The 26,400-nt window shown below is 40.3% G+C and overlaps 1 protein-coding gene and 1 long non-coding RNA gene across 2 annotated transcripts in view; both read right to left on the bottom strand.

Moving 5' to 3' along the window:
- Nucleotides 1-26,400, bottom strand: part of LOC113145485 (replication factor C subunit 2-like) — a 76,277-nt gene that overhangs the window by 31,401 nt on the left and 18,476 nt on the right. The window lies entirely within an intron of this gene.
- Nucleotides 22,865-25,810, bottom strand: LOC113145488 (uncharacterized). Its single transcript, XR_003297252.1, has 3 exons — nt 25,639-25,810; nt 25,299-25,349; nt 22,865-23,149 (listed from the first exon to the last, which is right to left on the bottom strand). It is a non-coding gene; the product is annotated as an uncharacterized LOC113145488 (long non-coding RNA).

The raw sequence follows: 26,400 nt of genomic DNA, 5'->3' as shown, positions 1-26,400 counted from the left end.
CTATATATTATTACATTTGGTAACTTTTTCCTCACATTCCAGTTGAATGCAATAACACTAGATGTGTGGGCAAAAGGTAGAAGCAGACATGCTAGATAAGATATTAATCGTATAGAAAGTACATTTTGCATTTTGGTTGAAGTACTAACTGTATGTCAGCAGTGAGAATCTTAAATAGACAGGTGTGTGCCTTTCCTAATCAAGTCCAATGAGTTTAATTAAACACAGCTGGACTCCAATGAAGGAGCAGAACCATCTCAAGGAGGATCAGAAGAAATGGACAGCATGTGAGTTAAATATAAGTGTCACTGCAAACGGTCTGAATACTTATGACCATGTGATATTTCAGTTTTTCTTTTTTAATAAATTTGCAAAAATTTCTACATTTCTGTTTTTTTCTGTCAAGATGGGGTGCTGAGTGTACATTAATGAGAAATAAAATGAACTTTTTTGATTTTGGCAAATGGCTGCAATGGCACAAAGAGTGAAATATTTAAAGGGGTCTGAATACTTTCCGTACCCACTGTATATACCCACATGTACACTACAACACACGCACACACATACACAGGTGCTTACACATATATTCACCCACATAAGCAGTTTAGGAGAATGACTAACTACAATACTATATTTACATGTGTGTTGTGCAATGCCATAGAAATGCAAGAGAATTAAATGTAAACAACTTGATGCTGGGTTAACCATCTAATTTTGTAATTACTAACATATGTGTTGTGCAGGGAAAGGTCACAGGGAAAGAACGGTCACAGGAATAGCTTCTGCAGTGTGTATGCATGATACTATAGATAAGATCAGCCTGCAGAAAAAGAGGCCCCATATGATACACTGTTGCTGAGGGGAGGCAAGGTGAAGTGGCCAGGCTGAGAGAGGCCCTGTATGATACACTGTTACAGAGGGAGAGGCAAGGTGTAGTTAGGGATGAGAGAATCACAGACTTCAAGGATGAGTTACCATAAAAGGGGGGCTTATGTAAAAGGGATACGGAGGTACTAGGTACTGTGTCACAGAATGTTTTGAGGATGAGGAGCAGCTCTGGACAAGAAGATAAGAAGAGGAGGATGGCAAAGTGCTGAGGGGTTGGGACCAACCCAGGGCACCAACAAGGGAAGGTGAAAGTCTAAACCAAAGCCCTCCCCACCTGTAGTCAACCAATAAGATTTGATTTTAGGCAACCTTATAATGTCATGTTTGTCCTTTGTTCATCATCTTTCTTCCTGTGAAGTTGGTTACAGCTAACTGCTTGCAGACTGTGATTTTCTGATCAGGAAGTGGGTCCTTGTACAAGCTTTGGAATTCCAATTAAATACTGAGACCATCTGCCACTGATAGCCCTGTGACAGCTGTGTCTAGGAGAGTTTGAGAATGTAAATGAAAGTGATACTGACGTGAGAAATGTACTATAGACTTTAAATTGATGATGTAACATGAACAGTGAGAGCAGCTGTACTAGTTGTTTCTGACTCAGAGACATAAAGTCCTTTAATTGAAAGTGTTTTAACCCTCCTATTATCTTTGGGGTCAATTTGACCCCATTCAAAGTTTAACGTCTCTAAATAAATGATTAACATAATATTTTTGTTCCATATTTCATGACTTTTCCTAATTTGATGGGGACAACAGGGTAAACGTAAAATTAACATATGTTTTCAGTGTCCTGTACACATATCGAGAGAAGACAGTGCCTTCCAAGAGCTTCGGTAGCTGCTGCAGCTGTTGTGAGGGACATCCAAACAGAGACACACACCCCAACTCCACCAGTGCTACACACTGCGGGCAAGAAACGTGCCAGGTGCCAGGTCTGTCCCAACAGCAATGACTCCAAGACCAGCAACACGTGTGTGAAATGCAAGAAATCCGTCTGCAAGGAACGTGCATGCACTCTCTGTACATCATGTGTACAGTAGAGCAGACAAAGGGCTGGAATGTACCTTCTGGTGGCCTGAAGGAAAAATAATATGCTGTTCATATTCTGTCAAACTCATTTTAGTGCCTATGTAATTTTGTTTTTTACTATCTCACACATATGCATTTCACTTAGAGTAGCATAGAACAATTCCTTACACAATACCTAAATGTATTATTTATAATTTTTTTTGTGAATAAAGAACTGTTATGTGTTCCTTGTTGATGTTCTGATGATGATGATCTGTTTTACAAATAAAATGCTTCTAAATTTTTGAAATTGTGTTTGTTTTTCCTGGGGTCAAATTGACCCCGAACATAATACGTTATTATTCTTGATAACAGAAATTGTTTTTAATTTCAAATGTTGTAGATAACAGAAATATGCCCCCAAAAGTAATATAAAGCCATAAATACACCAAAACAATATCTCTTTTCAATTTAAGATTAATCAGTAAGATTTTATGGTGATCTGCATATTTCTCCATAGTCGTGTATCAGCTATTCTGGATGTATAAGGTGGGGGAGGGGGGTTATTTAAAGGGTTATTTAGGTAGTTAACAAATAAACATAAAGTACCTGACACATAAACTTGGGTAACAATTATAATTATAATAATTTTCTGTATGTTTAAATTGCTGGGGTCAAATTGACCCCAAGGATAAAAGATGTTAGTAAATTTGAAGATAATAGCAGGGTTAATTGGCATTAAAAACCCATCAACTAACGCCTAATAGATGGATGTTCACAGTCCCACCTACATTACATCTATGGGTAAAGACACCAGTTAAACAAATGTGCATGTATTTAGACTTGTGGAACATACAAACTCCATATGGACACATTGGTTTTTAAATGTATAGGTCTTATTTTATTTATTATTTTTGTTAACCCATGAACACTTTACATTGACCAATTAATCTAACCTGGATCTAACCTCACTCACTCCTACGGGCAATTTAGATTCACCAATCAACCTAACATGCATGTTTTTGGTCTGTGGGAGGAAACCGGAGCACCCGGAGTAAACCCACGCAAGCACAGGGAGAACATGCAAACTCCACACAGAAAGGCCGGGTTATGAACCCACAACCTTCTTGCTGTGAGGCAACAGTGCTAAGCACTCAGCCACCATGCTGCCCTATATGTTTTATTTTTTATTAATTTGCAAATTGATTTATGTTTGTCAGGTTGATGTTTAGGTTTCTCCAATTACTGAACAGAACTTCACAGCAGACATTTTGGATTGTCAGACTGTATGAAGTCAAATGTTTGTTGTGGAAAGAATCGTCTTATTTTTTTATATATCTTATATTTTTTCCACTTCTGTGGTTTCCTCAACCTCAGAAAGTGCCGGGCTTTTTCCAGACTGAAGTTCTCTTTTTCATAGCTGGCATGTTCTCTACAGATGCCTCGGTCTTCTCTGTGAGTTGAAGATCAGACAAGAGTTTACAGAGGGACTCCTCCTGATTGCACTGTTCATCTACATCCATCTCCTCAGCCTCCTCATCAGGCTGGTCCAAATTCATCTCCTCAGCCTTCTCATCAGGCTGGTCTACATCCATCTCCTCAACCTCCTCATCAGGCTGGTCCACAAGCATCTCCTCAGCCTCCTCTACAGGCTTCTCATCAGGCTGGTCCACAAGCATCTCCTCAGCCTCCTCTACAGGCTTCTCATCAGGCTGGTCCACAAGCATCTCCTCAGCCTCCTCTACAGGCTTCTCATCAGGCTGGTCCACAAGCATCTCCTCAGCCTCCTCTACAGGCTTCTCATCAGGCTGGTCCAGAAGCATCTCCTCAGCCTCCTCTACAGGCTTCTCATCAGGCTGGTGCACAGGCATCTCCTCACGTCTGGTAATTTTCCTTCGGGGAGGTTCATTGTCTTCCCTCTCGCCCTCCAGAGCGGCAGAGAGCTTGATGTTGAGTGAGGTCTGAACGTTGAGCTGGTTTTTCAGCTCCATCAGCTGTCTCTGAAAGTGCCTCACTGTTTGATCGTTGTCTTGCTGGAGGTTTTCGATCTCCTTTGTCATTTTTTGACAAAGAGTGTCCTGCTCAGCCCTCAAGGTGTGGATCAGATAGAGGTCCTGTGCCACCTTGTCAGCATGAGACTTGTTTTTCTCCTCAAGCTCACGCTGAAGGTTGTCAGCCTGCTGCCTGACTGGAAGGACCTCAGCTTCATACCTCAGTGTGACCTCATGGTATGAAGCGCTCATCTTCTCCAGTTCTTCTTGGAGAACTTTGCTCTTCTCCTTCTCCTTCTGGAGGTCAGATGCAAACCTCCCCTGGCTGATTATATGTGCCACTTGCAGCTCCTCATAGTCTTTCTGGAGGAGTTTCTTTGGCTTCTTCTTGATGTCGCTTCTCACTTGAATTACAATGTTTGAGGTGCTGAGAGTTTCTGCATCGCAGTACTTCTGCAGCCTCTCCAGCTCTCTTCTTGTTTCTTTTTCCTTGTTGATATACATTTCTTCCAAAGACTTTTGTTTAGCCAGTTGTTTTTTTGTGTCCTCCAACTCTTTGCCAAGTTGGATTCTGCTGTTTTTTTCTTCACTCAGCAGGTCATTAAGCCTCCTTATTTCCCAGTGAAGTGCATCACACTCCATCCTGCTGAACTGATTCCTGGCGGGTCGCTGTCCATAGGGTCTCCTGTTTTGGAGCCTTGGAGTGTAATGAGGCATTTTGTAGCAGGTAGAATCAGTTGTTCTTGAACAGTGCAGTATGAAACTTTGTAGCAATTACAGGTTGAAGGTTTCTCTCAGTGGTGTGTCACTTGCTGAAAGGTTTGAAATGGAATGACTGACATGGAAGCTGCAGTTTTGTATGTAATGTAATGGATTTAGTACTTTTTCTGTTACATCATTTGCTTTGATCACCAGGGTTCTATTCCTTTGATCTCTGCATGTTTGTGTGTGTGTGTGTGTGTGTGTGTGTGTGTGTGTGTGTGCGTGCGTTTGTCTTTGTCATATTGTGGGGACATGAGCCTGACAGCACAGTCACTGGGTGGGGACCAAAATGCTGGACCCCACTAAGATGACTTCATTTTCAGTGAAAAGAAGGTCAGGGAAATGCTCTGTAGTGTTTTCAGGGTTGACCCCACGATGGACAAAAACCAATAGTTTGTGTATAGGTGTGCTTAGCAGGAGTAACTCAGTACCTCCACCTATCGGCAGAGCCATGCCATAGCTTCAACACACACTTCCACTCGACAACACACACGTAGGACTTAACTGCGCATGTGCAAACAGCCAGCTAACAGGAAAGCTAGGTATTAGCGGCTAACTCTACGTTTGAAACAATTACCTGCAAATCCAAGCTAGTTATTGTACTCAGCAGTTAATAACAGTAAATCTTGATTGTAATGTAAACTCAGTAACATCAACAATGATCACTTGGACATACACTGTGAAGTTAATACGACATCTAACCCGCTTTTGTATGTTTATTGATATGTCAGTAATGCTAATGCTAAGCTGAAAATTTCGCCATGCCTATGGTTCCTAACACTGATTAGCTGTTAAAATAGGCCAAGAATTATCCAAAATTCACAGATAAAAAAGTCACAGCGGTCTAGAAATACATAAGGGATATTGTGTTACGTATATTAATAAATAATAATAATAATATAATCTAAATGAAAAGCCTCGATTTTCTGAAACGTACCGACTGGGTTGCCTCGATTGACACAGAGTGACATGCCTGGCGGGCGGAATAGGGGAAACGTGGTAGACAGTTTGACCACCCTTACTGGACGTACTCACTAAGCAAAACAAGCGCTCCTTCACCCAATCCCTTGAGGAGAAAACGTGCTGGAAGCACTTGACTTCGGCGTGGATAATTGGCAGAGGAGTGACGTTAATAAAAAGGTAAGTTATGCTTATGTTCAGTTAATATTTAAGTACGTATATTCTGCCGATTAGATATTTAAATGCAGAAGACATTATTTACTTTGGTAAAAGCATATATTTCGTGTTAACTTAGCTATCCGATCATGAGTCGACATTTAAATGCCACCGAATATTGGTATTTTTTGATATTAACAGACGTAGTTCAGCTTGTAAAAAGTTAAGAAACAATAAATTTTGTGCATGAAGTTGGTTATTTTACTGGTGAGCTAACTACTTTATGCTAGCGAGGTAACTAGCGTTAACGTAACATTAAGCCAGCTGAACTGGCTAGTTAATTTGCTAACCTTAGCTAGTTTGCCAGCAACAGGCAGTTTAATTAACGCTAAGCGTATTATAAACGAGTACTTGTAGATTTTCCACGGCGTGTAGACTTGTAACTGTTAGTTGTACTTTTTTGTTACTACCCAGGAGAATAAAATACGATTAGCATATGATTATAGCGTGGGGTGAGGGGGATGATTCGGCGTTCTTGGATCAGTGACGCTAAGCCTCATTAGCGGAACACCAGATGCGCTCTACAGCCGCCGTAACCTTAGGCGAGCTACGGCCAGACTTCATCAGAACAAACTGTGCTGCACGCTGGACACGCTCCCTGTGCACCAGTCTCAGCTGCTAAAGTTTGTCCTGTGCTGTGGACGGCTCGGTTTGATGAAGTTTAACGTTAACTGGAAGCTTGTTTTCTAACGTTATCTTACGATTGGTCGGCCTGTGATCCGCAGACCTGAACTGTGAACACTAACGTTAGTTAACAGTGAAAGTTAAGAGTTTTATGGCAACAGACCCCGCAGCCTTATTCGTGGAAGCAGCGTGGTATATTTTTAATAATCATTTTTGCTCATGTTTTAGTTTACTGCCTGTGGCTATCACTGCATGATCAACAAAAGGCAAATATGTAAGCCGAGAGAAATATAGTTTCAAATGCATGACCTGAAGAGCTATCTAATATGATATCACACACCCTCAAAGAGGATCATGTTTTCTGTACTCTTAACATGAGTCCTGCTCAGCAGCCACACTGACTTCACATGTCAGTAGTGACTGAAACATCAGGACACGTGTAGGGTATTTGTTGATGACACTGCTTCCTGATAAATGTGACATGATTGAGGATTTTGTAGATACTCCAAAAACAACAATTTAGGTTACTTGCGCATGATGTCATTCATGAACAGCATTGATCAAAGAAATACACCGCATTTATGTGGGAATGTAAAAAATTCCTTGTAAGATTTGTAAAGTTTAAGATTTGTGGAGCTGTCTGGTTAATAAGGAAACCCCCATTAAACGATGCAATAGAACATGCTTCCAAAGGACAAGACAAGACAGCAGACTTGGAAGTGAAGTACATCAACTCTTTTAAAGGAATGGTCTGTGAGTTTATTTTATACCTTACATATATTTTTGACATAGCTTGTAGTAGTAGCATAAATATTACTGCAGTTGTTTTAGTGTAGAAATATAAAAATGCATAGAAAATGAATAGTGCATTTTGTTTTTCCATCCTCAGTTCTATTAATTGTTTTTGTATTGGAGTGTTTAGGGAGTGGCTTGACAGTAGCTGGATGGATTTAGGTGTTTTCAGTAAATGAAGTCAGTTGCTTATGCATTGCAGTGTTCATACCACTCTTATTCTAGTTGTAATTTTTATTAATGATATTCTGTTATGTGGTTATTGATAAATTATAAAAGGATAGAAGAAGAAGTACTTTATTAATCCCCAAGGGGAAATTCAGTAGCATACCTCCTGCATATGCAGTGTCTAGGGATGCAAAGTATAATTGTGAATATTTCTTCAATTCTCCATGCGTTCCCTAGGTCGAGGTGTGTTTGCCAAGACCCCCTTCAAAAAAAGTATAATTGTGAATATTTCTTCAATTCTCCATGCGTTCCCTAGGTCGAGGTGTGTTTGCCAAGACCCCCTTCAAAAAAAAGTATAATTGTGAATATTTCTTCAATTCTCCATGCGTTCCCTAGGTCGAGGTGTGTTTGCCAAGACCCCCTTCAAAAAAGGAGACTTTGTTGTAGAATACAGAGGGGAATTAATAGATTCTGAAGAATCTCAAAGGAGAAGGAAGATATACCACAGTAGATGCGCAGTCTTCGTGTTTGACTTCTACTGGCGAGAAAGAGCCTGGTGGTAAGGCTTAGAAATACTTAGACATTTCTGAACAGTTAGGATGATTTCGTACCTCATTAATTCAAGACATATAGTTAGTAATTATAGTCATTAGTAACATATCCTGTGTTACTGAGAATAATTTGAATAAAAGCTTGAGGTTGTGATATTTTTCTATGAAAATCTTTGTGATTTAATCGGTTGTTTATGAATTTGTTGAAGTGTTGATGCAGCTCTGGAAGATGGCAGCCTTGGAAGGGTTGTCAATGATGGCCATAAACATTCAAATTGCAAGATGAAAAAGGTCATAGCAGATGGCAGGCCACATCTCTGTCTCTTTGCTCTGGGAGACATTAATGCTGGAGAAGAGATGACATATGACTACAGAGATTCTGATTGGCCTTGGAGAAAACAGGTGTGTAATTATTGAAATATATGTCAACGTAAAAAGATGCAGTTTAATTAAATAAGAAAATAATGAATGTGCATACTGTGCACATCAGAATGTAGCAGGATTTGCATTTCTGTTGTGAAATTAACGAAAGTCCAGCGTTTCTGTATATAGACTGCATTTAGGTTTGTCCACAGTAGTTCATTTCCTGAACATCCATTCAATGATGAATAAAGTTTGATGCTTGCGCAGTCTGCCGTAAAATTGTAGAAAATGTGTTTTTATGTCATAGTACTACATACAAGGTTTGACAATGGTACACATAACAGGAATCGATGTGCCCATGGTTGTGAATGCCCTGACCATCACCTGTGTCTGTGTCTGACATATGTTATTGGACTTAAACTTAGTTTGGTCTTAGCCAGTCAGACCAGCTGTTGGTCACAAGTAAATTCAGTCCTCGCACCCCTCACCTTAACGTGTTTTCAAGTGTGACATGAAGAGGGAAGCTACAGCTGGTAACATATGTATGACAGGAATCGGAGCCAACTTGGAATTATGAAAAATAAGAAATTTTCAGTCAGCTACAGGAAGTGTGTTGAGCTCCAACCACATTTTCTGTTGGTTTTACTCCTGACACTGGTTAATACTGATGCAGAGATGTTACTGATGGCAGTCTATTCACTAATAAAGTTGTACTCAATTTTCAGGCTCAGGGACAAGAGACCGTCAGTGAGACGTTTGATGCTGAGATAGCCAAAACACCAAACTGCGCTCCTTCAACATCCTCAGCGTTAAAGACACAGGTACTAAGTTGTTTGAATTTCTCTTCTTGTCTCTTTTGTTTGTTTTTGTCCTTTTCTGTTTGTTCAAGTGTGCATTTTTTGTTAAATAATTCTTGACTGAAGTTATAATTGTGGTGCTTAGCACATTCTGGTTTTTGTGATGTAATGGGGTCCAGTCTGGATGGGTTTTACATAGCCAGTGGTTGTCACCAACCCCCACTGACACACACACCTGTCATGTCTACTACCATTGTGGTGACGGCGGTGACTAATTCATATTTGAAACTTTTAATTATAGTTACTTATTTCCACTAACTTGAAAAAGATGTCAGATATTTTTTTGAACTTGAAGTAATTTTGGTCTTAGCCAGTCAGACTACCTAACGTCTGTGTTGACATTCTTGTTTTATATGTGTGTTTGGTGTACTATAGGATTCATTTGCTCATGAAGGCCTTTGTCCTTTGATGAAAGCTAGAAAGAAATCTTCTCTTGTTGACAATCCTGATGCTGATGAACACACAACACCCACAAGTCTTGTGCTGTCTAATTTAGATTGTGAGGTATTGTAATTTTTCTAACTCTTGTCTGTTTTGTTTTTCGGCTGAGGGACAGTTTTAGATGTATCAATAAAAATTAAAGTGACCTATCTTTTTGACATTCTCGGGATTCAGTCCATCTTTCGGATCTGACAGTAGTCATTCCAGTAAAGACAGGGATTATGTCCCAAGACTGAGGAGGACTAGAAGTATTCAGGTAGTCAACAATTGTAATTTAGAAGAAAGATTAATCATAGGATAACATTTTTGATAGTTTGCATCATATTTTACATAATGTGGGCATTGCAAATGTTTAGTTGGTTTAATTTATTTTACTTTCTACAGATGAACAGAAAATTAAATTTTGATTCAGATGAGCTTTTCGACCTCACATCAGATGACAGTGGAGAGGAATATATTCCAAAGAGTAGTGAGGATTCTTCTGATGGTACAGACACAAGTGTAGTCATTGAGCCATTTGACCAGGACCTCAGAGAACGCATGGTCCGATTTCCAAAATTAACAATGATGAGTGATAGTAGCAATAGATGTATACCACAAGCACAACGGACAATTCTCAAAAGAAGCGTAGGAGAGGACGCTTACCTTCAAGGAATGATAGTAATTGCAGTAGAAGGAAAAGGCGACGCAATGAATCCTCTCCTCTAACACGAATCAGTAATCGTCATGTTTCAAAGCAGAATGTAACTGGAGATGCTGAAGCACTATTGGAAAACTCGACACCTGATTTGGAGAAAAATCTCTCTGGTGCTTCTTCCGTCCTTACAGAAGGTAGAGCTTTCAGAAGCTCAGTTTCCATAGCCCCTGTCTCTAAAAAGGAGAATGGATCAAGAATGTACAATAAAAAGCAATACTGCTTGTACTGTAATTCTGGAGTTGTAAAAATGGCAAGGCATTTGGAACGTGCACATCAGGATCAGCCGGAAGTTGTGCAGGCTTTGTCGTTCCCAAAAGGCTCCAAAGGAAAGACGAATGTATCTGGAGCATTTGAGAAATAGGGGCAACTTTGCACACAATGTTGAGGTGATAAACTCTGGTGCTGGAGATCTTGTTCCTCGCAAGCAACCAAAACAACATTCTCCAGGAGAAAAAATTCTGCACTGTACATATTGTCAAGGTTTGTTCACAAAGAAATTCCTGTGGCGGCATATGTCTATCTGCAAGTTCAATTCTCGTGACAAACCAAAACCTGGCAAAACGCGTGTCCAGGCACTCTGTGCATTTGCTGTACCTCCACCACCTGGTACCAAGGTAGAATTTTGGAAGCCGTTAAGTAACATGGTTCAAGATGACATTTATTGTGCTGTCAAGTCTGATACCTGTATCATGGAGTATGGAGAGCATCTGTATAACAGGCTTGGATATGATGTTGGCAAACATGAATACATTCGTCAGAAACTGAGAGAGCTAGGAAGACTCCTCGTATGCTCAAAAAGAACTACTCCCATGAAGACCATTCAAGATCACATCAAACCTGCAAATTTCATGCATGTTTTTCAGTCAGTGAAACAGCTGGCAGGTTACAACAGTGAAACCAATACATACAAATGCCCAAGTCTTGCTCTCAAAATTGGACACAGCTTGACAAAGGTTTCACTGCTTGTTGAAAGCTGTGCTAATGTACAGAACGACTACGATGCAGCAAAAGATGCTCGTACATTCCGTAGAGTGTATGAATCCAGATGGAATGAACTGGTATCAGCTGCATCACTGAGAACACTTCAGGAGTCGAAGTGGAACACTCCCCTGTTGCTTCCTTTCACAAAAGATGTGCAGACACTCCATTCTTATTTAGATGAACAACAAGATTTTTACAGTAAATTGTTTACAGAGACATCCCAACAGACATGGAGACAACTGGCAAAGGTCATTCTGACTCAAGTCATTTTGTTCAACCGACGAAGAGCAGGGGCGGTGTCAAAAATGCCCCTTTCTGCATATTTGGCTCAAAATCCATCAGATCTGCAAAAAGATGTAAATGTAGCCCTCTCTGACCTGGAGAAAAAACTCAACACTTCAGGAGGATAGAGATAAGAGGAAAAAGGGGAAGAAAAGTTGCTGTACTGTTGACTCCAGCAGTGCAAAAAGCATTGGATCTGCTTGTCAGCAAACGGCAAGAATGTGGGGTTCCTCTGGAAAACACATACTTGTTTGCAAAACCCTGCGCTTTCACCTGCTATCGTGGGTCTGATTGCCTTCGATATTTTGCCAGGGTCTGTGGTGCAAAAGGTCCTGAAAACCTCACCTCTACAAGACTGTGCAAACAAACAGCAACCCTGTGTCAAATTCTCAACCTCAGTAATACAGAACTGGACCAGTTGGCAGATTTTCTTGGCCATGACATACAAGTGCATCGGCAGTTCTATAGACTTCCTGAGGGCACCCTCCAACTTGCTAAAATTAGTAAAGTTTTAATGGCACTAGACAAGGGGCGTCTGGCAGAATTCAAGGGCAAGACCCTAGATGACATTAGCATTGATCCAGAGGGGTACTACTTATCTCATTTTACACATTCCTGTTAAGAGTGTTTGAATAGTAGTTATATCTCATTTTTCTTTGGCATTATTGGAGAATGTCAGATGAATTGCTTTCTGCTTTTACTGACAGTCATTCTCCCTTCCATATCATCTTCCAACGCTCCACAGAGAATGTGCATCTGGACAGTGACACTGGAGAAATGGAAGACTCAGACTCACAAGGTAACTATTTTCAACTGGTCCTAAATGTGCTTATTGTACTCACAATTACCCACAAACTTGTCCATTTACTACATAAACCTTTCAGCAGATAGTTTGATCTGTTATTTGTTTTTAGTTGGGTATAAATACACTCAGTTGTCAGTTTATTAGATGCACCTAGCTTAAAACTAATCCAACAGCTCTGCAATAAACCCTCCTTCATTTAGGTTTGTTTTTGTCGAGTGGTAGAAATGTTGATTCAGCTGTGTGATAACTGTGGAAGATGCTGCTTGTGCTGCTGTTTTTTTTATTTTATTTTTTTTATTGTGTTAGTGTCATTAGCACCAGATTTTGACTAGCTGTATTCTAACTAAAAGTGATCCATTACAATATTTTATATTGATGCTAGAGATTGACGTAGCACATCTCAAATATACTGTGGTATGACTAATACAATTTTCTTCTTTTGATTTTCAGAGAGCCAGGTAACATCTACTCAAAGGGAGGAGAATGAGACAGCAATACCAAATGTGACCCACAATGATGCAGGACCACTGCAAGGCACTATGACTCTTCAGCAAACCAGTCATCACAAGTCACTCAGAAGGAATCAAGGTAAAGCTGAATTCTTTTCATTTTATTGATAATTAGAATTGATTTGAACAAAATGCAGTTGATATGTCAAAATTTTTACTACTTGTCCTCTTTTTATCTTTGATTCCCTGAATGCCAAGTCACTCCAAACTTTTTCAGCTTCATACTTTTAGTCTGCAGTAAACTCTTTGACATGTCCCCTTGTGTTACACAGGATTTATTACTTGACAAAATGACAAAATATATATTAACACATATACAGCTTTGCTGTGTAAGTCACACGACGTACAAAAAAAAGTGCAACTTGTAGTCTGGAAAATACGATATTTAGATCATTTCAGTCAGATTTTAAATTTAGCTTGATGTTTCTTTAGGCAAAGATCTAAACATGGATTTATCAATGTTTAACAAGAAAAGCAATATTGATGTATTGATTGATTGATGTATTGATGTGACTGGCTGGGAGGAAAATTAGTCATCACCCTTCACCTTTAACTTTTTTGGACATGTTCTAGCCAGCATGTTTAGAAACATCCACACAGTCCGAGCATGCAAGTCAAAGTACTTACAGTGGGTACGGAAAGTATTCAGACCCCTTTAAATTTTTCACTCTTTGTGTCATTGCAGCCATTTGCCAAAATCAAAAAAGTTCATTTTATTTCTCATTAATGTACACTCAGCACCCCATCTTGACAGGAAAAAACAGAAATGTAGAAATTTTTGCAAATTTATTAAAAAAGAAAAACTGAAATATCACATGGTCATAAGTATTCAGACCCTTTGCAGTGACACTCATATTTAACTCACATGCTGTCCATTTCTTCTGATTCTCCTTGAGATGGTTCTGCTCCTTCATTGGAGTCCAGCTGTGTTTAATTAAACAGATTGGACTTGATTAGGAAAGGCACACACCTGTCTATATAAGACCTTACAGCTCACAGTGCATGTCAGAGCAAATGAGAATCATGAGGTCGAAGGAACTGCCCAAGGAGCTCAGAGACAGAATTGTGGCAAGGCACAGATCTGGCCAAGGTTACAAAAGAATTTCTGCAGCACTCAAGGTTCCTAAGACCACCGTGGCCTCCATAATCCTCAAACGGAAAAAGTTTGGGACGACCAGAACTCTTCCTAGACCTGGCCGTCCAGCCAAACTGAGCAGTCGTGGGAGAAGAGCCTTGGTGAGAGAGGTAAAGAAGAACCCAGAGATCACTGTGGCTGAGCTCCAGAGATGCAGTAGGGAGATGGGAGAAAGTTCCACAAAGTCAACTATCACTGCAGGCGCTTTATGGCAGAGTGGCCCGACGGAAGCATCTCCTCAGTGCATAAAAACCCGCATAGAGCTTGCCAAAAAAACACATGAAGGACTCCCAGACTATGAGAAATAAGATTCTCTGGTCTGATGAGACCAAGATTGAACTTTTTGGCGTTAATTCTAAGCGGTATGTGTGGAGAAAACCAGGCACTGCTCATCACCTGCCCAATACAATCCCTACAGTGAAACATGGTGGTGGGAGCATCATGTTGTGGGGGTGTTTTTCAGCTGCAGGGACAGGACGACTGGTTGCAATTGAAGGAAAGATGAATGCGGCCATGTACAGAGATATCCTGGAAGAAAACCTCTTCCAGAGTGCTCAGGACCTCAGACTGGGCTGAAGGTTCACCTTTCAACAGGACAGTGAACCTAAGCACACAGCTAAAATAACAAAGGAGTGGCTTCGGAACAACTCTGTGACCATTCTTGACTGGCCCAGCCAGAGTCCTGACCTAAACCCAATTGAGCATCTCTGGAGAGACCTGAAAATGGCTGTCCACCAACGTTCACCATCCAACCTGACAGAACTGGAGAGGATCTGCAAGGAAGAATGGCAGAGGATCCCCAAATCCAGGTGTGAAACACTTGTTGCATCATTCCCAAGAAGACTCATGGCTGTACTAGCTCAAAAGAGTGCTTCTACTCAATACTGAGCACAGGGTCTGAATACTTATGACCATGTGATATTTCAGTTTTTCTTTTTTAATAAATTTGCAAAAATTTCTACATTTCTGTTTTTTTCTGTCAAGATGGGGTGCTGAGTGTACATTAATGAGAAATAAAATGAACTTTTTTGATTTTGGCAAGTGGCTGCAATGACACAAAGAGTGAAAAATTTAAAGGGGTCTGAATACTTTCCGTACCCACTGTATATTGTCAGAGTAGAATTATATGGCCAAACGTCTTATGAAACTCCTCGTGACCTGACAGATACTTCTAAATACTTATAATATGCTCCTTCCCTCAACCTCCAATTCCCAATTAATGCAGGTTCTGTGGTCCTAAAATCAATTTTTCTTCACATTTGTCATACTTTGCAACCTAAATTGTGTTTATTGGTGTTTGTTATATTAGAATATTATTTTTCTCTTGAGAAACACAAATATTAATTTGTATTACTTGCTACACAGGTCGCCAACCTTTCAAAAGAAGGACGTGGGAAAAAGAGGAGATCCTTGCTGTGGAGCGGCACATGATGTTCTTCATAACGTCTTGTCGTGTTCCAGGGAAACAAGACTGCGATAAGTGCCTTGAGCTTGAAGAAAAAGCACTCAAAAACAGAAACTGGTTGGCCATAAAATTCTACATTAAAAATCGTATCACAGCTCTAAAGAACAAAGTTTGAAACTCAGTTAATCCCTATTGCAACCACTTGTGTTCCAGCATGTTAAATAGTTATTCTTTCTGATTAATAATTTACAGTAAAAAGATTATACTTTTTTTTTTTTTTTTTTTTTTTTGACAAAAAATTTAGTGCTCTTTTTTATTTTACTGGCACTGATAGTGGTTGGTTGTTTTCATCCGTTGGTATATATGTATCAGGATATATTTTGGGCAGTATCAAAGCTGGTGTTTTTAGTTCTGTTACCTAGCCTGGTCAAATGTGAACAGTCTGTGAGCACTCAGTTTGGGGATCTCAGTTAAAATAAAAGTTCTGAAGCTTTACCCAACTATTGTTTGGAAATGCTGTAATTTATATTTTACAAACAAAAAAAATTAAGATTTAAAGTACAGGATTCTACCACAAAAATACCACCATCGATGTAGATAACATGAAACATGTATTCAGATTACTTTATAACAAGCAATTTTTAATTTTTTTTGTCTTGTATTTCTACTATAGTTATGACATTTATTCAATGATGCTGTCATTGTGCAGTTTATTGGAGAGGTTAAAATTTCTGTAATAATAATCTGTAATATAATAATACTCTAGTGGACTAAATATTTTTACCCTATTGTTTTAGGTACAGAAATTTAACATCATTTTCTATAATGTAACAATCATAATGCTATAATTGCTAATATTAAGTACATGAAAGCCCACCTTGACAGTTTTAGGTGCTAAGTGGTTCTCCAAGGTAAGTTAAACCTGAATCTGTGTTTAATGGTACTCAGGAAGGATGAAAATCCTGACAATGTGTTTAATGGTACTCAGGAAGGATGAAAATCCTGACAGTGTTTGTGCTGACCTCACTAACTAAAAACCTGAAAAGTACCCAGAATGGTGTTTCTGGTCAGGTCTGAAAACTCTACTTTGTCTAATTTAGAATCTGAGGTAATATCTCTGTTTACTTCCACTCCAGGATACTACATGATTTTTTTACAGTGCAGTACCACCTCTGGAAAGGGTGGTTCCCACAATGCACGGTTCTGTCTGGTTTTGTCTTGTGTCCTTACAATGTGACAAAGACAAGGCTGTCTGTGTGTGTGTGTGTGTGTGTGTGTGTGTGTGTGCGCGCACGTGTGTGTGTGTGCGCGCACGTGTGTGCGCACGTGTGTGTGTGTGTGTGTGTGGAGACAGGACGATGGAGTGGGTGAACTGGGTGTATTACAAGACCAAGGTCAACAGCTGCTGGTGTGACCAGTGACAGGTGGACAAGGTAAACTAGACGTTATCTCTTTGCTGTTACCTTTGTCTACATTACTGTCTGTACATTACATTACATTATTACATTATTGCCCACCTACTATGGATGAATAGATCCCAAAATGGCAAATATATTTACCTTGGGTGGATGTTTATTACTATAAATTATTTGAAGAATAATATTCATTAACATGAAAAATATTTAGCACTCTATTTAGCCTGACTGACAAATGGAAAATAAACCTAGTGAAGAGAAGGACAGGACAGATGTTTAATAATACAAACAGATATAAAGAGGACAGCACTCAGTCAGGTGGAAAGGCACAGACAGACTACTGACTGACTAAAGGACTGATAGCTTGGCTGGCAACAGGGCACAGAGACATTTATTTTACAAGTTGCAACATTACAAGTTTCCATGATAGTTTCCACCCAGCAGGCCAGTAACTCTCGAAGCACATGGCTATCTGTCAACCACTGTGCTTATCATCACACAAGTACCAAAGCTACTCTGTCAGCAGCAGCTTATTAAACACAGCAGACTCTCACTGTCCTGAATCACGCAGCATTAATTTGTCTATTTTTCCTTGTAAAGCATACAGAGTACTCCCTCCATTAACAATTGTAAAAGCAAACTTTAAAATAAATTCAGTGTCTCTCATCAGTGTTGGGCTTCACAGCACGAGGTTGTAATGACTGTCCTTTCTGCCTGGACAGTGATCTCAGTCTAACCCCATGTGCGTGTGATTTACGGATTCCCCCTCATGTATCACACTTCGGTTTTGGTCATGTGAAGACTATTGCTACAGGACTGAGAACTTGTCAAGTTACACTGGTGCAATGTAATGTGGACGTTATTTTAGCCAAATGCCAGTGGTGATGCATGTCTTATTCTTCTACTTAAGAAATACGACAGTGGCCTGACCAGGTATTCTGGATAGTGATTTTACTGTAGAAATATGCTTTTTTTAAGTTCTGGTAAATCTCTACTTTTATTCAGCACTGAAAATGACAAGACTCCAAAGCCGAACAACCCCACAAAACACATATTGTACAGATTAAAAAAACATGAAGGACTCAAATATATAGAAAAACATATGGGAAGGCAATCTTTCTAGTCTTTCCTAGTTTTGATCATAGTTAATATGAGTGAAAATAAACAGAGGCCATAAACCAGATTTCCATAACCTCCAGTGGCATTGTATCCCTGAATAAAGGAACAGAGAAATACTTCACTATAACAGGGATTACATTAGTATAAACTTAAGTAAGACCAGAATTTAAAGGCTTGTTGCCACAGGTCATCCTAGCAGATACCAGCATCACTTTTTTTCTGCTCTAAGATTGTGGAAAAATTGCTGCTCAAACGTGTCAACTCTAATATTATGAATGTTTTTTTCTAAGCCTTTGGATTTGATTTGATTGCAGTATCTTAAGTGCAGTTGTGAAAATAAAGTCCTGCCATTGGGGTCTGTTTTCAACTTAAGTATAATGTAGGTGTGAAGTGTTTACTCATTTTAAAAAATTGACCTCTTTGGTGGTTCCTTTCTCTTAAATCAATGCTACCACCTAGTGGAGAAATTGTATGCTGTCATAGTGAATGAAGTAACATACAGCACTATCAATTACTGGTGGTTAAATATAATTTTTTATAGAAAGCAGCCTTCGTAAAATAGTCTTCAGCAGGATGAATAGAAACAAAAGGCTTGAATTCATTTGTTACACAGATACTCGGTTTCTTTCCTTTTTTTTTTACTTCAAGCTGCTCTAATCAATATTTTTAAAGTACAAGTGGATGAAATGATATATAATGTGAAAGGCGTCACTCCTGCATCCATTTGCATGTAGAGATGATGTTATAATGTACTCCCAGACAATTTTCACCTAACTCTGCAGTTCCCTAATCCCTAACAAGAGCATACTAAAATGAGAAGTATGTGAGACTTGTTTTTAAAAATGTATTACACAAATTGCATAGATTGTAAATCAGGATAGAGAAAGTATTTACCTATATGTCAAAAATAGGGTTTACCTTTGGCCTTAAAGATATTGAACTGTAGCAAAGCACTCGAGGGACAAATCATTAGCAGTTGACTGTTTTGTGCTTATGTTAAAAAAAAAATCACTGAATATCATTGTAAGATTTACTATTTCTATGAATGAAGCAGTGAAAATGCTGTGTCTGCCTGCTGCTGTCAGCAGCCTTCCAGAGATGGAAAGTGACAGTCGGGGGATATCCTTATCTGCAAATGCCATGAAATTCAAGACGGTACCTCATGATGCACGGGCATTAACGCCTACACACTACCAGACAGAGAGACTAAAACAACTAACTAACAAACACATTTACAAAAATGCATGAGCAAATTGAATACAGAACATACACAATCTTCATATAAGCAGACGTTTACACTTATAGCGTAGTCTATTCTTGGCACACATTCATCCTCACAAGCTCTGGCGAGAAAGGTAAGAACGATAAACTGGATCTCAGCTTCTAATGTAGCAACTGACCGGCCCATATCAAACCTGCCATTTTTAGGCAAAATCATTGAAAAAGTTGTTTACCAACAACTTACTGACTTTCTCATGCTAAACAATTGCTTTGATGATTTTCAGTCAGGTTTTAGGCCCCATCACAGCACTGAAACTGCCCTCATCAAGGTGACAAATGACATTTGTCTGAACGCCGACGCTGGCAGTCTCTGTCTTAGTACTGCTGGATCTAAGTGCTGCTTTTGACACAGTGGACCATGTTGAACCTGTTACAAAGGTTAGAGGACTGGATAGGCATCTCTGTTGCTGCCCTTAAATGGTTTAAGTCCTATCTTGAAGACAGGAAGTTAGAAATCTAGGGGTAATCATGGACTGAGACTTGAATTTTAACAGCCACATTAAATCGATAAAATCGTCAGCATTTTACCATCTAAAAAACATTGCCAGAATCAAAGGGATCATGTCTAAACCAGACTTGGAAAGACTCATCCATGCTTTTATCTCTAGCAGGTTAGATTACTGTAACGGCCTGTTCACGGGGCTCTCAAAACGAGCTGTAAAGCAGCTACAGTACATTCAGAACGCTGCTGCTCGGGTCCTGACTAGAACCAGGAAGTACAATCACATTACTCCTGTTCTCAGATCTCTGCACTGGCTCCTGTCACTCAGAGAATAGACTTTAAAACAGCACTGCTTGTGTATAAGTCTCTTCATGGCTCAGCACCACAGTGCATCTCTGACATGTTGATGTCACGTGAACCATCTCGGACTCTGAGAACATCACAGATAGGCTTGTGCCCAGAGTCAGGACTAAACAGGGAGAAGCAGCGTTTCAGTTATATGCAGCTAAAACCTGGAATAGTCTTCCTGATGATGTTAGACAAGCCTCATGTCTGGCAATGTTTAAGTCCAAGCTAAAAACCTTTCTTTTTCGTGTGGCATATAACATATGACCTGACTAGACCTGACAGTGTTTTATCCTAACTGATTTATCTGCACTCAGTTTCCTCAAATATTAATTTTTAATTAATATCAATTTTTTTTTTTTTTAACTGTTTTGTCACTACTTTTGTCCAGTTGGGGGAGACTATCGGACTCACGGTCAGTACTCTAAGTTGATTAGGTTAGAAACCTTCGATCTAAAGCCAATTGGGTCAGGGACTCAGGGGTTAGGAACCCAGGCGCTTTAGTGTTATCCTTAGAATACGGGTCTAAACTTCTGTAGACTTAAATAAGGGGTTTGGAACCTCCAGCTGTAGTCTACTCGATTCTAGACGTAAGAGTCCGGGACTCAGGATCGTCTCCGCAGATATAATCTGTGTTGAGGTACTTTTAGTCCATCAGGGATGGGACAAACTGAAAGTAGGGGACGCACAAATATGGGTCAGCGTGGTCCGACAGTCAACTGGCATCTCCTCCAAAAGCATCAGCCTGAGGATCTCACATGGACCAGACTCCAGAACCAGAACAGAGTGAATGTTTGTTGTAAAGGCTTGGACCCTGTTCCTCCTCACACTGAATCTGTGACATTGACCCATCAGGCGTCAGGATCAGTTTGGCCCCTGATGGTCTGTTTACATGGTAAACTAAGAATTTACAGTTTCTGAACTAGGAACACAAAAGTGTAAAGAACCAACTGCCATCCTTATGTGAAAGTACAGAGGGAACCATATGAATCATGCTGTGACCAGAAGAGTCTGACACACCTGCTCTATCTTGTTTTCCTCGTTTGAATACTTTCACTTTCTCTTCTGAACAGCAGGAGGTGCTGCTGTGCTGGCACTGATCCTTTAATCAGACACATCCCAAAGACACAGAGTCTGTGTCCAGACAGCAGCTGAGTCCAAACTCTGCTCCCACATGCCCACATACACACACACCATCACTGTGGAAGCACAGCTCAGACTGAACAGACATTTTAACACTGGGTTGTGTCAGTGCTGGAGCAGCCTGACAGCACAGGGGGACACAGACAGAACTGAGCCAAATCCGACTGAAAATCAGAACAACCAACCAACACTCAGTGTTAATCCCACACAGTCAGAGTAAAGTACTGCTAAGAAATCTGTACTGTTACTTCAGGAACATTGGCTGGGACCTGAGAGACTGTGGCTTTCTGTCCACCAGAGGTCAGAGATGCTTCAGCGTGCAGAGTCACAGGTCAGCAGTGAGAACAACCTTTACCCACAGTGGGGAAATTCACATAATCACACCAGCAGGTAAGACACAAGACACAAAATAGGAGCAGGATAAGAAAATGAAAAACAAGCTATTTACAATATAAATATATTACAAATGGAAAAAATATAAAAAGTAAAATCTGAGAATACAGATCTCTGGTATGTATATTTACACATTTCTACAGTCAGTTCACTAAAGAACTCCACCTGAAACAGTCATCCATCAATGCAGCTTTTCCCACTAAAGACTGTGGACAGGATTTTAGTCACAATGTAAATTTACATTGTGACTAAAATCCTGTCCACATACACACTGATGCAAAAATTTGTCTGGCCCAACGTTGGGCCACACCCTTGCATCAGTGTTGGCCCACATCTGGCTGGGTCCCCGGCCCAACACTGGCCCACTTTCTGAAAAAGGACACAATAAATCTGCTCTGGCCCAGTACTGGCCCACACACTGTAAGATGACTCTTACCCTTCCTACTGGCCCAGTACTGGCCCACACACTGTAAGATGACTCTTACCCTTCCTACTGGCCCAGTACTGGCCCACACACTGTAAGATGACTCTTACCCTTTCTACTGGCCCAGTAATGGCCCACACACTATAAACTGAGTGTTGGCTGAGAATCGGCTGGGTCCCCGGGCCAGTACTGGTCCAAGCACTGTAAAAAGGCTCTAATGTTGACTGATTGTCTACTTCATTCCTGAGCAAGAGGTGGCACAGAAAGTGTCAAACATCCAAATAAAAGAGAAACAATTATATTTAGGTTTTAAAGTGAAATTCGAAATTCTACTAAAGTACTTACAGTACAACACAAATCTTATATGCAACAAATAAACCAGACAAATACTAATACAAAATATGTTATTGTTTATTTATTTATTGTTTATTAAATTTTTACAACTTTACAACTAACATATTTGACACGAGTGACTAGACTGAGTGTAGGTGCTGTGCTGTTTTCCCCTTTTTCTGTTGAAGAGCACCTGCCTATGCTATGCCTGTAGCTCAACGTAACATCCACCTTTGTCTGCTGAGGTTAGTGTGGTCAGATTGTGCAGAGACTCCTGAAGCTCCCTTTTCCTACTCCTGAAGGAACCTCTTTTATTCTTATGGTTGATCTCATGACATAGCTCTCAACGGTTAAGAAACAGGATGAAGGAGCAGGAAGAAGAAGCTATTTTTGAAAGTATTCAGATGCAGCCTAAGTTTCAAGACAGTTCACCCAATCAGGATCGAAAAGAACTGTGTGTGAAAACCCCTTCCTCCCCTCAGCAAATATCAAATCAGTACTCACCAGTTTCTCTTTAAACCCGGAGTTCCAGAGCCTCTGCTCCATGGCCATGAGTTGGTCAAGGTCCTGAAGGGGCAATTCCTTGAAATGCTCCACAGGACCCAGCTGTGTCTCCCGATGCTGGAGGAGCCTTAAAATAGCATTTTGTTGATCCAGAACCATCTCCATTTTAGTAAGCAGCTGTTTCAAAATTGCTACAGAAAAAGAGGTTCATAATGTGTTAAAATGAAACAGTCAAAACTGCATATGATAAAATTGCAACAGAATGTACATATTGCTTACATTGCATGTCTCCTGTGTTGCAGTGCATCTGTAGTTCTGCTGACAAGAATTTAATAGTGTTAAGATAAAACACACACATACCACAGCAAAAAATGCAAACAATATACACATAAAGCCTTTTAAAGCAGAATCCAAGAATGGACAGAAGTTGAATGATAAAAATATGGCCCATGTACACAATGGTAGCTCAACCATATTTTTATATCTGTTTTATATCTAATAGGCCTAATTTATGCCTGTGTGAGTGTCTGCACATACAGTGGGTACGGAAAGTATTCAGACCCCTTTAAATTTTTCACTCTTTGTGTCATTGCAGCCATTTGCCAAAATCAAAAAAGTTCATTTTATTTCTCATTAATGTACACTCAGCACCCCATCTTGACAGAAAAAAACCAGAAATGCAGAAATTTTTGCAAATTTATTAAAAAAGAAAAACTGAAATATCACATGGTCATAAGTATTCAGACCCTTTGCAGTGACACTCATATTTAACTCACATGCTGTCCATTTCTTCTGATCCTCCTTGAGATGGTTCTGCTCCTTCATTGGAGTCCAGCTGTGTTTAATTAAACTGATTGGACTTGATTAGGAAAGGCACACACCTGTCTATATAAGACCTTACAGCTCACAGTGCATGTTAGATGAGAATCATGAGGTTGAAGGAACTGCCCAAGGAGCTCAGAGACAGAATTGTGGCAAGGCACAGATCTGGCCAAGGTGACAAAAGAATTTCTGCAGCACTCAAGGTTCCTAAGAGCACAGTGGCCTCCATAATCCTCAAATGGAAAAAGTTTGAGACGACCAGAACTCTTCCTAGACCTGGCCGTCCAGCCAAACTGAGCAATCGTGGGAGAAGAGCCTTGGTGAGAGGTAAAGAAGAACCCAAAGATCACTGTGGCTGAGCTCCAGAGATGCAGTAGGGAGATGGGAGAAAGTTCCACAAAGTCAACTATCACTGCAGCCCTCCACCAGTCGGGGCTTTATGGCAGAGTGGCCCAACGGAGACCTCTCCTCAGTGCAAGACACATGAAAGCCCGCACAGAGTTTGCCAAAAAACACATGAAGGACTCCGAGACTATGAGAAATAAGATTCTCTGGTCTGATGAGACCAAGATTGAACTTTTGCCGTTAATTGTAAGCGGCATGTGTGGAGAAAACCAGGCACTGCTCATCACCTGCCCAATACAGTCCCTACAGTGAAACATGGTGGTGGGAGCATCATGTTGTGGGGGTGTTTTTCAGCTGCAGGGACAGGACAACTGGTTGCCATTGAAGGAAAGATGAATGCGGCCAAGTACAGAGATATCCTGGAAGAAAACCTCTTCCAGAGTGCTCAGGACCTCAGACTGGGCCGAAGGTTCATCTTTCAACAGGACAATGACCCTAAGCACACAGCTAAAATAACAAAGGAGTGGCCTCGGAACAACTCTGTGATCGTTCTTGACTGACCCAGCCAGAGCCCTGACCTAAACCCAATTGAGCATCTCAGGAGAGACCTGAAAATGGCTGTCCACCAACGTTCACCATCCAACCTGACAGAACTGGAGAGGATCTGCAAGGAAGAATGGCAGAGGATCCCCAAATCCAGGTGTCAAAAACTTGTTGCATCATTCCCAAGAAGACTCATGGCTGTACTAGCTCAAAAGGGTGCTTCTACTCAATACTGAGCACAGGGTCTGAATACTTATGACCATATGATATTTCAGTTTTTCTTTTTTAATAAATTTGCAAAAATTTCTACATTTCTGTTTTTTTCTGTCAAGATGGGGTGCTGAGTGTACATTAATGAGAAATAAAATGAACTTTTTTGATTTTGGCAAATGGCTGCAATGACACAAAGAGTGAAAAATTTAAAGGGGTCTGAATACTTTCCGTACCCACTGTATGTACCTGCCCTGTACCTTTAGCTGACACGACCTACTTAGAAAGCTCTGCTCTAACTTGTGCTTTGACTAGGGCCATGGTTTGTCTGTGCCACATCCCGCCTGATTTTTAGACAACACACCTGTTTAGACCTTCACACCCCTGGCGTTAGCGGTGGCACAGGTGGAAATGGAGTGCACAAATACAGTTCCATATGTGTTAACGCCACACTCTTCATAGCACCCAAAGTGTAGATCTGGTGGTGTCATGTTTATGAAAACCATATCACAGAGATGGTTGAGCACAAATCACTTGACCTTACCAGGTTCTGACTGCTGGGGGGCCCAACGGAATGTCTGGTAACCAGGCGATGCTATAGAGTATGTATGTATGTATAGTGTTGACAAAAGAGAAATTAGGAAAATGTGTCATGAAATGTATATACAATGGGTCCAAAAAGAATTAATTTGTTTTCAATTTAGTTATTTATTATTTTCATTGGGTAAATTAAATTTGGAAAGGCATACAACTCTCTATAGCTGTAACACAGCAGATAATGCAGAGCCAAAACCAAGTGATGAGATCAAAGGAACCATGCCAAAAAATGAACTTTTACAAAAGATACTGTATATCAGTTAGAGAGAAAGAAAAACAATACTTACGTTGCACCTCAGTCCCTGGCTGCCAGGTGTGAAACATATTAAAGTTGTTGGGGGATGGGATGGGGCCTGTTAGCTCTGTATAAGAAAGAGCTTGGGAGGATGCAGGGACAGAGGGAGGGAGAATGGGGGGGACAGGGGCAAGCCTCTTTGAGGATGGGGAGGGCTCCTCCTCCTCAGAGTCCTCTTCTATTCGGACACTCTTTCTATTTTGAGACACAAACATACAGTTGAGCCAAATCCTAAATGTAAACTGGTGTTAGGTCACTCGTACTTTTTACGTCGAATTGGCCTTTGGCCTGATGCTTCTGCCTCGGACTGGAGGTCTGATGTCATTTCCGCTTCCTTGGCCTTTCTCCGTCCTTCTTCATAGCTTTCTGTAAAATAAAGATGCACTACACATTGGTAATTATGTCAACTATATCAGAATAGAATGGTGTGACATAATCTTTCGTAAAACTTCATACTGTCTTCTGGTATTTACTAATCTTTCTAAAAGTTTCCTTTTAGTCAGACAGGAGTGCTTGTTTACCTTGACATGTTTGGACTACTTCCTGCAGTCTTCGTCAGAAACATCACGTAGTATTACTGTGACGTGTCTTGTAGGCTCTTTATGCTGTCATGGACCATGAACCGGGACGAGGGAGCATACACTCCCACACCTGGGACAGTCCTGGAGAAGGCGTCAGATAGCAGGGGGCAAAATATGTCCCTCCATCTACATAACCACATAATGGGCCTACAAAACACGTCACAGTAACATCA

This window comes from Mastacembelus armatus, chromosome 7 (genome assembly GCF_900324485.2).
Source record: "Mastacembelus armatus chromosome 7, fMasArm1.2, whole genome shotgun sequence".
In the NCBI taxonomy this organism is placed as follows: Eukaryota; Metazoa; Chordata; class Actinopteri; order Synbranchiformes; family Mastacembelidae; genus Mastacembelus; species Mastacembelus armatus.
The sequence above is the reverse complement of the archived record's forward strand: the minus strand, read 5'-3'. Positions and strand labels throughout refer to the sequence as shown.